Below are 13,409 nucleotides of genomic sequence, written 5' to 3'. Positions count from 1 at the left end.
AAGGGCAGGACTGGCTGTGTGGGGAGCTGGTAAACCCCAGGCCTGCATGCGGGGTCCCCCCTGAGAACTGGTCTCTAGGGACCTGAAAGCAAGATCCTTCAGCTGGGTTTTCCTCTCCACTGATGATTCCCAGTTTGTAGAGTTTGCTGGGAAACTTCCCCAGCCAGGCTGAGTTAGCCCTCCAGCTCCCTAGGTGAGACCAGTCACCACATGGTCAGCTCTGCTCTGCCTGCTAGTTCAGCGCTGCTGCCTGCTGTGGGCACTGGGCTAGGATACTACACTTTGCAGTTGTGTAATCTGCACCTTGAACCCTGCACTCCTTTGTGGTGAGGGGAAATCCTGGGACTGAAGCAGCCTGATTCCTGCCTGAATAGGATCCCTGCTAGCAGAGATCAGCCCTCTGCAGCGACTGAGAAGTCCAGAGTCATCTCTGAACCGGATGATCATTCATGGAGTTTGTGACTGCACCATCTTTTAGTTAGTCAGTCAGGCTACATCTACACTGGCAGCTTCTTGCACAAGAACTCTTTTGCGGAAGAGTTCTTGTGCAAAAACTCTTCTACAAGAGAGCGTCTATGCTTTTGCGCAAGAGATGTGCTTTTGCGCAAGAGCATCCATGGCAGTGTAGACGCTCTCTTGCACAAGAAGCTCTGATGGCCATTTTAAGCATAGGGGCTTCTTGCGCAAGAAATTAATGTTGCCTATCTACATTGGCCTCTTCTGGAAGAGCTCTTATGCAAAAGGACTTATTTCTTGTGGGGAGAGGAATAACTCTTCTGGAAGAAGCCCTGTTTTACAATGCTGTACTGTAAATTTACTTCTGGAAGAATGCTCGTGCAGTGTAGACAGCTGGCAAGTTTTTGCGGAAGAATGGCTGTTCTTGCGCAAGAAGCTGCCAGTGTAGACGTAGCCTCAGGGAATTTGTTTTGGGGACCCCGTACTCCCTGAACTGTGTCCTCAAGCCAGGGAGTAAGGTTTTGGGGATTTTATAGCCTGCTGCATATTAAACCTGGGGAGGGATTTACCACCTTCTCCCGCTTGTGAGTCCTTTGGGCTATACTGAACCCAGTCAGCCATACTGCTAAACCACTGCAGAGAAGAATTTTGTGCTCATAGGTCATCAAGGGCCACAACAAATTACGCGAACCACGGGGACACTAATCTTACATTTGTTGCATCAAGTCACGTGACTGGGGAAAGTCACAGGTATTAGCAGCGTGGGCACCGGTGAACCTAAAAAATAGTGGTTTACCTGTTATGTTATAATTGTTTCCTGTGTAATATAATTATTGTGTTGAATATATTGTATGTGTTTGTGATATTTTTTTGAAGTCTCCAGCTATCTGGCAAGTAAGTGAGGATTACGCTGTGGTTAGAATTTTCCTCCCAAACTGCCCTGGTGACCCTGCCAGGAAGGAGTAAGGGCGTGGGAGGCTATTGATTTGAAAGTATTGCTTAAATACATTTTTAAACTTGGATCTTCAGCAAATCCTTTTGCTCCCTCAACCCTCTGCTGCCACTTTTGCTGGGTGTGGAGGATCCTGTTCTGATACAGTAGAAGAAGCATTGCAGGTGGTGATGAGATGAGGGAGAATACTGATACCATGTAGTTCACCCATGTCAGGCATCTTCTGTTCAGGTCTGGAGGAAAGGTAGTGGACAGAGAGAGAGAGAGGCAGAGGGTCAGGCTGGTAGATGCGATTAGACATTACCTTGCTTAGATATGGAGGATGCGAATTAAATGGTGGCTTATGGACAGCTGACTTTTTTTTGTATAAGGAAGTAATATTAAAATCCTGCCTGACATTTTTACAAAAATTCCTACCATTACTCAAAGTGGTGTGTATCAGCCCTTGGCAGTAATATTGAGAACTCAAATGTAAATAGGCACTAATGAGCACTGATGCTTTGACATGGTCAATAGACTTGCTCTCAGAAGTTTTCAGTGGTATGCAGTGTCCATATTATGCCTCTGCTAAATCTTCCAAAATTGCTGCCAACAAAAGAGCTATATCAATATTAGCAACAATGGGAAATATTTTTATAAAAAAATACTGAGTGCAGAGAAGGCCCAAATGAAAACTGAGGAAGGATGGGATTTGCAAAGTGTGCCGTATAATTCTGAAATCCCTTTACAATGCCCAAATGAAGGGTCTCTGTGCTTCTGGGCAAAATGTGTTTGTGTAGCTGAATTTTATTGGGGAAGTATATACAAGCAGTCATAAATCTCCATGTGTATAGATTAAATTTGAAACCAATCCCTCCAACATTTAAACTGTAAATATTACAAAGAAAGAAATAGAAATTACTAGACATGATGGAGTGGACAGTATCAATGAGTAGGAACAAAGTCAGAAAGGCCAAAATACCACAGAAAGGACAACTAGCAAAGGTCATAAAAGGAACAAGAAATGGTATATGTACAGAACTGACCATATTAGAATTTCAATCCTGAAACACACTGATATTTTGAAATATGTTTTCATTCCAAATCGTAATGATTAAGTTGCAGAGGAATAACCATGTTAGCCAGTTCTGCAAAAACAACTGGGAGTCCTGTGGCACCTTAAAGACTAAAACATTTATTTGGGCAGAAGCTTTTGTGGGCTGGAACTGAAATGGCTGATGTGTCTTAAGAACTGCCAGTGGCTGCAGAAGGTAGAGGAATCTACCACACTCTGTGTGAGTGTGGCTAAATACCCATAAAAATGGGGCAGAGCAGAGTCTAGACCAGGGCAGGGCAATAATTATTGGTGCGGGGGCACTCCAACATTTTGGTAGGTGGTCAAGGGCTACACTTTTCTATGGAGGGGGTGCAGGATCTGGGACAGAGGTTAGGTGCAGAAGGGAGTTTGGGGTAGATGACTGGGGTGCAGGAAAAGATGTGGGATCTCAGAGGGAGTTTGGTGAAGGAGAGGATTGTGACCTCAGGCAGGGGTTTGGAGTGCAGGATCTGGGAGGGAGTATGAGTGCAAGAGAGGTTTCTGGCCTGGGGAAGGGATGTAGAATTAGGAACAGGGTCTGAGAGGGAGTTATAACCTGAGGTGGAGGAAAAGAGGGTGCAGAGGATTTGGGTGGTGACCTGGTGCAGGGGATTGGAGTTCAGGTCCAGGAGTTGGTATGGGTGCAGGAGAAGATTCTGGGCTGGGGGAGGAGTGTAGGGCAGCTTCAGGATTTGGGAGGGAGTTGAAGGGTGGGAGAGGGTGGGGTACTCGAGGCAGGCTCGGGCCAGGAGGTACTTCCTTAAGCAGCTCCTAGCCAGCAGCACTCACAAGCAGGGTTCCTGCCTGCCAGCAGCCCCCAGATGACTGTTACATGTAGCTCTCTGCACTGTGTGTGGGGGGAGGCTTTGTACACTGCCTCCTCCCTAGGCAAAATCTCTGAGCTCCTGTTGGCCAGAAACTGGTCACTGGGAGCTGAGAAATTGTGCTGCACTACCTTTACCAAAATCTCTCCGCTCCCATTGGCAAGTTTCCAATGCAGTGCATGGAACCTCTCCCGCTTCCTTCCGTAGTGAGGGGCACCACAAGGAGCAGCTAGCCACTTTGAATGGCACTGCTCTGTGCTTCAGGGGCCAGACGACTGGATTAAAAGGCTTGACGAGCCGCATCTAGCCCGTGGGTTGTATCTTGCCTGTCTCTGGCTTAGACCCTTGTCACCACACATTCCCATCCCTCTCCTTTCCAAAAAGTCTGGTGGAAAAACAACTCTGTAATCTTTCCAGGAAATCCATAAAAGGAAGAGGACTGAAGAACCATTACCTTCTACAAAAACATATGAAAAGGTCTAGTTGGGATGAAGCCTACTGGGAGGATGAGTGTCAGAGAGCACAGAAGGGTAGATGTGGTAGGGGTACATGTGTGAATGGCAGGTCATGTCTGGTGATATCCAATTTGGTAGTGGAAGTTACAGCCCTGATGGGAGGAAAGTTGCCCAGGGGAAGATATGAGCCTGGGTGGGAATGACGTTATTACTATAAAAGCATGGACTTGGGAAGGTGGATTAGAATTCCAACATGGAAGTAGGTGGGTGAAGAACTCCAACCACAAATAAAGCAGAGAGGAGTGTCGTCATCCCAGAAAGTTCCCCAAGAGGGTCACTAGACATCATACCTCCTCCAAGAAGACAACCTCGGGTAGGAATGATGCAGCTGTTGGGTGAAGTGTGGTGGTCATCAGACTCCTATTAAGAGCAGGAATTGTGATAGCAAGAGGGGATTGGTTGGGACCTTAGAATTATATACTAAGATCTGAATAATGACCTGATGTCTGCATATTATCCCGATAAAATTCCAGACTTGTTGCAATTCTCCCAAACTACAGTACAATTTACAAATATTTACTAGGTTGGGCCCGACTTCCTGCAGGACACACTTCTGACCATTACAAAAAGTTCATTTAATAAGATAAATAAAAATTCTTCAGACCTGCAAATTCTGCACAATTTACTTTCATTCAGGATCTTGCCTGGAATTTGATGAGCTAAATGATATGGAGAAAGGGCATGGAATTTACGAGCAAACTTGAGCTAAAATTGCTTGCACAGATTACTAGTAATACTGTGCTGTTGCTGTTTTATTCTTGAACTTTGTCCTAACCTCTATCTTTTGTTTTGCTTGAACCACTATAAATCTGATATCTGTGGTAATCTGTGCATTTGCTCTACAATGCATATTTCTATGGAATAACATTTTATCTAAAACAGGATTTTTATTTCTTGGATTCTTCCTTCTTCTCTTCCCAACATATTTTCCTCTATTATTTGTACAATCTTTCATATAGAAAACAAAGAATAGGCAACAATAGGGTAGAAAAGAAAAACATACTCACTAGTTGTCACTTGTACAAATATTTGGGATGAGAACTAAATTAGATTAGAATAACCTTTCTAGATGCATTTTGAAGTAAATGGATTTAAACCAATCTGCAATCTAGCCCTCTAGTCTCTCTACTTTCTAATGTATCCAGCATTGTGATACATAATGATTTTCACTTATGGAGAATTTTCTTGCTTTGCATTACATATGTGTTTCTGGAAAGCAGGTTATACAATATATCACTCCTGTCAGTTATTTTTCTGCAAATCATATCACCTCTTCCCTTTTGACCCCATTCAGGAAATGGAGATACACTTCATTTACTAGTTGTCATATTAAAATAACTGAGTATGGTAGAGCAGTTGGTTTAAAAAAAAACTTTTTAGAGCTTTTGCCGTAGTCCATAAAACAACCGTCACTGAATGAATTTTGGCCCATTCTTCTTAATTAGTGGATGAATACAATAGGAACAAGCTCAAGCTCTGATCTCCCCTGAGAAATAGCCAGTATTCCTTAAATTCACTGCAAAGACATTATTCATTCAGTTACATGTTAACATATTGATAACTGATTTTCTTTTTTCTGAGATCATAAAACTGTATGTGTGTGCTAATGCCATTAGCGTATCCAAAACGGTTACTAATCCTGCTGTGGCTACTAGAGTCAATATGATATGAAAGCTTTGGAATGAATGATCTGAAAGCAAATATGTGTAAAAACAAATGTATAGCATTTAACTCCAACTTTAGCAAAGCTGCTATCTTTGAGGGAAGCTCCACTCAGTGCTTCCCTAAACAAACTAGTGTGAAATGCAAGTTGGCATACCCTTATAATCCTGTTCTACACATGCAATGTATCTGTAGCTCAGCAGCAATAAACGTTTTTGGTTAAAAAAACAAACCAACGTCATGCCTTCTTCCTTGACTTCAGTGGAGTAAGACTAGGCATGAGTTGGGCCATGTGTTTCAAGTACTTGGTTTAAAGAAGGCCAAAGTGTTTTGAGATAGAAATGTAGCCATGTTAGTCTGGTGTTTTGAGGTTTGTTTTCCAATGCTTTCAAAATACCCCTCTCACTGTGCTTGTATGTATAAACAAACTGATGAAACCAAAACTGATGGTTTGGGGGGAATTTTCAGCTGGTTAGAGCTAGTTGTTTTACATTCCTTCATGCCATACATATTTCTCTCTCTGAACTACTGTAATGCCCCAATAAGCATGCTTACTATGCCACAGCCCCTGCCCTGAAGAACTCACAGCCTAAACAGACAAAGGTAGAAATGGAATCAGGTCAACAAAGAGGTGAAGTGATTTGCCCAGAGTCACATAGAAAGTCATTGGGGGAGCTGGAAGTAAAACCAGGTCTTCTCTCACACAATTCAGTATACTTTCCACTAGCTCATGCTGTTTCCCTCAGCAAAGGGCTCACAAAAACACAACTGGCATATGGTCCCATAGACTTAGGGAATCCTTGATTATACAAAACCTACATTTTTATGCCTATATCTCACTTATATAGTGACCTTTAAAAACTGAAGAAAAATGCTGCGAGTATAAGCAAATACCACTTTATTTTTCATGTAAAATACAGATCTACAGACATACATTGAACAAGGACTACAAATCATCAACCTGTTGTACAACTGTGTAAATCATATTCGGAAAAGACTGGGGTTGTAGGTACTTCTTCGTAGTTAAAGAGTGACATCTAGTGGTAACGCTCTCTGTAGATCAAATATTTTTGGCAATGATTCAAGCACAGTTTTAAATACATCTTTTTTTAAAGCTCCTTAGTACTGCCCTTCCTTCTGCTTAACTTTATACACTAGCAATTGTATACCAAATGCATTGTCTTTTGAATACTGAAGTAGCTCTTTTATTATTTTGAAAAACAGAAGTTGTTTGAGTGATTTCTGCAAATCATGCTGTAGCACAAGAACAGCCATACTAGGTCAGACCTAGGCTACATCTACACCTCACTGTAGTTCAAAATAAGATTCGCAATTTGAGCTATGCAAATTGCATATCTTATTTCGATCTTATTTTGAAATAGCTCATTTCATAATTTGGATTTCAAAATAACCCGCTATTCTGAAACATCCCTTACTCCTTGTGGAATTATATTTACAGGGACATCAGACTAATGAGCTCATTGTATATTGAAATAACGGGCTTGCTGTGAAGATGGGGGATAGCTATTTCAGGATACTCCGGTGTCATGAAAAAGTGTTGCAGTGTAGATGTAGTCCTAAGGTCCATCTAGACTAGTGTCCTGTCTTCCAACAGAGGCCAGTGCCAAGTGCTTCAGAGGAAATGAACAGAAGAGGTAATTATCAAATGATCTATCCCCTGTTGCCCATTCCCAGCTTCTGGAAAACAGAATAATAGCCATCAATGGACCTACCCTCTATGAATTTATCTAGTTCTTTATTTAATCCTGTTATAATCTTTGCCTTCACAATATCCTCTCACAAAGAATTCCACAGGTTGACTGTGCATTGTGTGAAAAAATACTTCCTTTTGTTTGTTTTAAATCTGCTGCCTATTAATTTCATTTGGTGACTGCTAGTTTTTTATATGAGAGAGTAAATAGCCCTTCCATATTTACTTTATCCAGACCAATTATGAATTTATAGATCTCTCAAATCCACCGTTAGTCATCTCTTTTCCAATTTGGAAAGTCCCAGTCCTATCTCTCCTCATTTGAAAGCTGTTCCATGCCCCTAATCATTTTTGTTGACCTTTTAGTACCTTTTACAATTCCAATATATCTTTTTTAGATGGGGCAACTACGTCTGCATGCAGTATTCAAGATGAGGACATTCAATAGATTTATATAGAAGTAATATGATGTTGGGTATGCCCACATCTTCAGTATTGCATACAGGTAAAATAAAAGCTTTATAAATATTTTGATTAAAAACTTAGGCTACGTCTACACTGGCCCCTTTTCCGGAAGGGGCATGTTAATTTCAGCCATCGTAGTAGGGAAATGCACGGGGGATTTAAATATCCCCCGCGGCATTTAAATAAAAATGTCCGCCGCTTTTTTCTGGCTTTTAGAAAAGCCGGAAAAGAGCGTCTATACTGGCCCCGATCCTCCGGAAAAAGCGCCCTTTTCCGGAGGATCTTATTCCTACTTCAAAGTATAAGATGCCTGTTCCATTTTCAATATACATCTTGTGAACACACAGAAGCAGTTTGCTGAATACTGAGGGTGTACCACGATCCTTTGTTATGTTATTGAGCAACATGTGTCCTGGATTGTTTTCACTGTGAATTGTGAAAAGCCAGGCAAAAACAAAAACATGTTTTCATTGCCACCCATATTTCCTTTGCGGGCTGGTTTGCACCATTTTTGAATTGCTGTTTTCTGGCATAGACCCAACAATAATATGCAGCTGTGGCCACAAATGTGAATAAACACAAGCTGCTTGGGCTATCTTGCAGCACTTGTAGTGGGATAAATTTGGCATTGGATCACTGAGCAGATGATGCGGAAGCAGGACACTGAGCTATTGGAGCAGGAGAACCAGTTCCTGGATCACCTACCCAGCACTGTTTCTGGACCTGGGAAACCAGCATGGAGCACTGAATGGGGAGGATTGTTCTTTAGACCAGCAGTGGTGAAAGAATTTCAGGATGAGGAGACCGATCTCTTTTGAAAACTGTGCAGAACTGATTTTGGAGCATCAGCAACTGCAGTCCAACATGTAGTGCTACACGTATGTGGAGAAACAATTCACCCTGGCTATCTGGAGCTTGCCTCTCTCCCCCACCCCCCGAATTGTTATCAGTCTATAGCCAACTGACATGCAACACAGAGATCAGCCTGCTTTGCAATTAATAAGGTGCTACCTAACAAGATTATAAAGCTGGATAATGCTCACTAGCTTACTAATGACTTTGCACACATGGTTTTCCAAAACTATATTGGGACAACTAAGGGATCCTATGTGTCTACCACTTGCTCCCATCAGTAGGATGCAGAATTTATTACACAGTTATTTCTCCTTGGTGCTTGAAAGTCTGGTGGGCCACAGTTGGGAGTTTTCAGAGATAAATACAGGGTGGTGTGGGAGAGGCCATGAGGGAATCATCTGTTGGAACTCAGTGGGTACTCCTAGATTACAAGTCTCTTTTGAAAGAGATCACCTAGACAGCAACAAGAGTTTCGAAAAAGTGGCTCACTTTTTTGAAAGAGAGCACCCAAGCAATCTGGATGATCTCTTTCAAAAAAGCCCTGTTTTCATTCAAGAACACCTTTTTTCGAATGAGCCCTTTCTAAAAAAGGCATTCTTCCTGGTAAAAGTAGGTTTACCGATTTTGAAAAAACTGCCACGTTCTTTTGATTTAATTTTGAAAGAACGTGACGGCAGTCTAGATGCAGATGAAGTTTTTTTGGAAAAAGGCCACTTTTTTTTCGAAAAAGCTCTGTAGTCTGGACACACCCAGTATGTATATTAGGGAAAAGTACAGTTTGCCTCCAAGAGACTGTGGACATTAATGGTGCAGAGGCTGGTCTGATTATTCTGGATAACCTGGGTTATCCCCTTAGCTGAAGAAACCATACAACACACAGGCCACTTGGCTGGGAAGAAAGAACACTTTCGCTATGATGTGAGTAGCTGTAAAACAGTAGTCAAGTGTGTGCTTAGTCATTTGAAAGACAAAATGGTTCTGTTTGTTGAATAGGTGGCAAGTTGAGCCAAGGAGGATGGCTTTGGAGTATCAGGTGGCATAATACAGGATCACCACGTTGTATTTGTGCACAGCTGCGGACATTTCTAATGGTTCTCTAGGGCTATGTCTAGACTGCAAGCCTCTTTCGAAAGATACTTTCGAAAGAGCCTCTTTCGAAAGAGCGCGTCTAGACTGCACGCGGAATTTTGAAAAAGCAAGCCGCTTTTTCGAAAGAAAGCACCCAGTGAGTCTGGATGCTCTCTTTCTAAAAAGCCTGTTTGCTGTCAAGAACGCCTTCTTTCGAAAGAGCACTTTCGAAAGAAGGCGTTCTTCCTCGTGGAATTAGGTTTACCACCGTTGAAAGAAAAGCCGCATTCTTTCGATTTAATTTCGAAAGAATGCGGCTGCAGTCTAGACGCAGGTGAAGTTTTTTCAAAAAAAGGCTACTTTTTTCGAAAAACCCCCTGAGTCTGGACACAGCCTAGGGTGCTTAACCTGTCTAAGAGCATCCATATGGTAGACAGTGGTAGCACAGGGCCTTTGGGTCCATTTTATGACCTGTCCACATGCCCTTTCCTCAAACAATTCAAAATGGAGCTGCTGTTTCAGGAGCTCAGGGTCTAGTATCATGATACCCCGCAAGGAGTAACTAAGCTGATGAAAGCCAGAGTGAGACCCTTATGCTTGTGGTCAGGCTTCTGGTATCAGCTTTGAGCATAGCATTATGGTACTCAACGTTACAGAGCAGGTGGTGAGGGAAACCCTTACTGGTGAGGATAATCTCCAAAATGTCACAAGGCGGAAGTTCTGCTCCATCTTCCTTGCAGATGTGGAGGAAGTGCACAGAAAAAAATAGCTAATGTTCTGCAATGACTATAACTAACAATGTATGTTACAGGGGGTAGTTATTTGTACCTCAGCAGGGAGGAGTTTTATTGGGGCAGTGAACAATTACACACCATGTTGTAATTTTTCCACATTTCTTTTTCCAACTCAAAAAACTGTTGAAATTTTAGGAAACTGATGTATCTGGACTTTGAATGCACCCTGGGGTGGGGGTGGGGGTTCGGGTGGGGGCAACTGTGCCTCTGTTATGCTGCCCTAGAAGAACTGGCCAGAGGGAGGCAGGGCTCCTAGCTCCTGGCTCTGCCAGCAACAATAATAAATTCTAAAATGGATGTCAAAGTTCCTTTGGGATCAAACTCTGGCTCAGCTGATGCAGTGTGGGAACTAGGGTCTTGGACAGCACAGCAGGACTTGGGGTGGTTTTCTAGATGGCCATTGTCAGGATCCTAAGATGCAAAATGATCTTCTCAGGTGGAAGCACCTTTCTACTATACTACAGGAGGCCTAGCCAGTCATCTTCAGTGGGGGGGAAGTGCAGGAAACAGGCTCTGAATAGGGCCTTGGTTAGGTCATATCATAATTGATTGATTAGAATCTTATCCATCTCATAAAAAATGCACAGATCATGTGTCCTCTACTGGATTGTCTCCTTTTGTCCCTCATCTCAGTCTCCTAAGCTGCTTGCTCTTTGTTCAGCACTGGTTGGCACCCCAGTCGTGAACCTTCTGGCTTGCAATATCCACAAAACAGTCCTTATTTCTGCAGTTGGCCACAGGAGCTTTCTAAACTGCATTGGCCCAAATGATGATAGGTATTCAAGCAGCGGCATGAGGCTTGTTTTTGGAAGTTCTGGAGTGCTCTCACAATTGTATTATCAGAATAATGTTAAATTAAGAGCCAGAAGTAAATGGACAAAATCTAGCTCTGTGTCACTTTTTAAAAGGGACAAGGGTCATCCTAGAAACTTTATACCAGGGTATAGAAGGTACACAAGTAAAAAGCCAGCTCAGAAACAGCTGAGATGCAAAGGACTGTGGGACAGATGCAAAGTATGATGCACAGAAAATGCAAGCAAGCAAAATATCAAACTAATTCAGTTTGAAACAAACCTTGTCCACTTTGCAAGAGGACTCCAGCATTCCTGGTAAATGTGGAGTCAGTGATGGGTTGTGTTGTATATATGCATTTTCAAACCAAATTTAATCCATTTTGAACCCTAAAAATCCCTTTATAGTCAAGCCCTAAATCTGTTACTTAGATTCATGAGTTGACTCCCATCACAATTAGATAATTAGAAATATTTTCAAAAAACACATAAGTGACTTTAGAGCTCATTTACTTTCAAAAATATTCAGATCCAGAGCCTGAGTCCTATTGGAAATTGATGTCTACACTGCACCATAACTCGAAATAAGATATGCAATTTGAGCTATGCAAATTGTGTATCTTATTTCAAAGCTATTTCAAAATAGCTGATTTCATCATTTAATTTTGAAATAAAGCGGTATTCCAAAATGTCTCTTACTCCTCATAGAATGAGGTTTACAGGCATGTCAGAATAGTGGGCTAGCTATGAAGACGTGGGATAGCTATTTCGGGATACTTTGGTACCCCAAAATAGCATTGCACTATAAATGTACCCTTAGTAAATTTTAGCCAAGTCCTAATGAGAAGTTCAGACAGATTATAGGCCTGTGAGATGATACAAGGTGGTTCTGTTTAATATCAGAAAAATGTGTGACAAACCCTGAAAAAAGATGATAAAACTTGAAAGAAATTGAACTTTATTATGGAGCTTGAACATATTAATAACATTCTGAAGCAGAATTGAAAATACAAAGTCTGTATTAACTACCTCAAATCTCAACAGAAATATTTATCCTCTGCTTGTAAAATAAGAGACTTCAAGTTAGGGTTTTATTATTATGGCATGCGGCACAGTATATTCAAACTGATACCAAATGATAGCTGTGCATGGTAAATTAAAATTCTGGATGATCAGCAGTTTGCCATTTTTAGCAGATCCATTAATTCAAACTGCATTAATTCAAACTTCAGTCACTCTCATATCAGAAAAGCTTAAAATGGTCTGATATAGTGGGGGTGCAATTTTATGGCTGCAATTAAATGCAATGGCAAAGTGATGGGTATAAATAGCTGCACCCTTAACTGTGTAATTATATGACTGTGCTTCCAAATCAGATAGTGAGGCAGCTGAATTGCAGTAATTATAGGTGCAAATAATTGCCCCTGCTTTTAACTGTGGATGCAAAATTGTATCCACAGCAGTGAAGGCCGAAAATCTGGTGTTCTAAGAAGACAGGGAGGCTTAGCTCTCAAAAATTATGTACGAAGGGAAAAAATCAGTACTGTATAACATTATCTAGTTTCCCTGGGGAATAGTTTCAATAATTTTCAAGTGTCCTTTGTGAATCATTAGCCTGGCCATGTGTTTATACTGAAGTCATTTTCTGGATTTAAATATGCTGGATAAATAATATCTATTTTTCTTGTACAACAAATACTAATTTAAAATTATGAAACAGGACCTAAGTACTTTTGGCCCCCGACTCTGTAATATTGGAATGGTGATAGTTCATCTTTCTGCCTTGAAGTATATACAATATTTTTCATTACAAAATACACTATTCCCCAAATTCACTAAACTAAATGCTGCTTGAATGTGATAGCATTCTGCCTGGGAGAGCGGTACGTGAACAGGTGTATGCATGCATTATTAATATCTTGGGTGAATCAACTACATCTAATCTAGTCAGAAACTAAAGTGAGTGCAGAATTCATCCTGTTAAGCCATGTTTCTTTTCATGACACACTACTTGAATTTCACTGCTACTTTTGAGTGTCCAGGTTGATTTTAATATGTTGGTTTTAATCTTGAAAGACCTACATGGTCTGTGACATATCTAAAAGACTACATCTTTCTTCATGAGTTGGTGCCACAGGTGTGTTTGTTAGGGTGCTGATGTTGGGATTTCACTGGTAGGAAAAAGGGTGGACTGTTGGCAGGGTGTTCTCCATTAGGGACATTTTGGAATTTGCCTTGGTC

General features: G+C 41.4%; 1 long non-coding RNA gene across 1 annotated transcript in view; it reads right to left on the bottom strand.

Annotated features, from left to right (window-relative positions):
* Positions 1 to 1,000: 1,000 nt before the first annotated feature.
* The window catches only part of LOC142829956 (uncharacterized), a 26,850-nt gene continuing 14,441 nt past the window's right edge, over positions 1,001 to 13,409 (bottom strand). Inside the window, exon 3 of the long non-coding RNA XR_012904924.1 lies at positions 1,001 to 1,641. This is a non-coding gene — a long non-coding RNA (uncharacterized LOC142829956). The remainder of the gene's footprint in view (positions 1,642 to 13,409) is intronic.

Source organism: Pelodiscus sinensis, chromosome 6, assembly GCF_049634645.1.
Source record: "Pelodiscus sinensis isolate JC-2024 chromosome 6, ASM4963464v1, whole genome shotgun sequence".
Classification (NCBI taxonomy): Eukaryota; Metazoa; Chordata; order Testudines; family Trionychidae; genus Pelodiscus; species Pelodiscus sinensis.
Note: the sequence above shows the minus strand (reverse complement) of the source record. Positions and strands in the feature narration are given on the sequence as shown.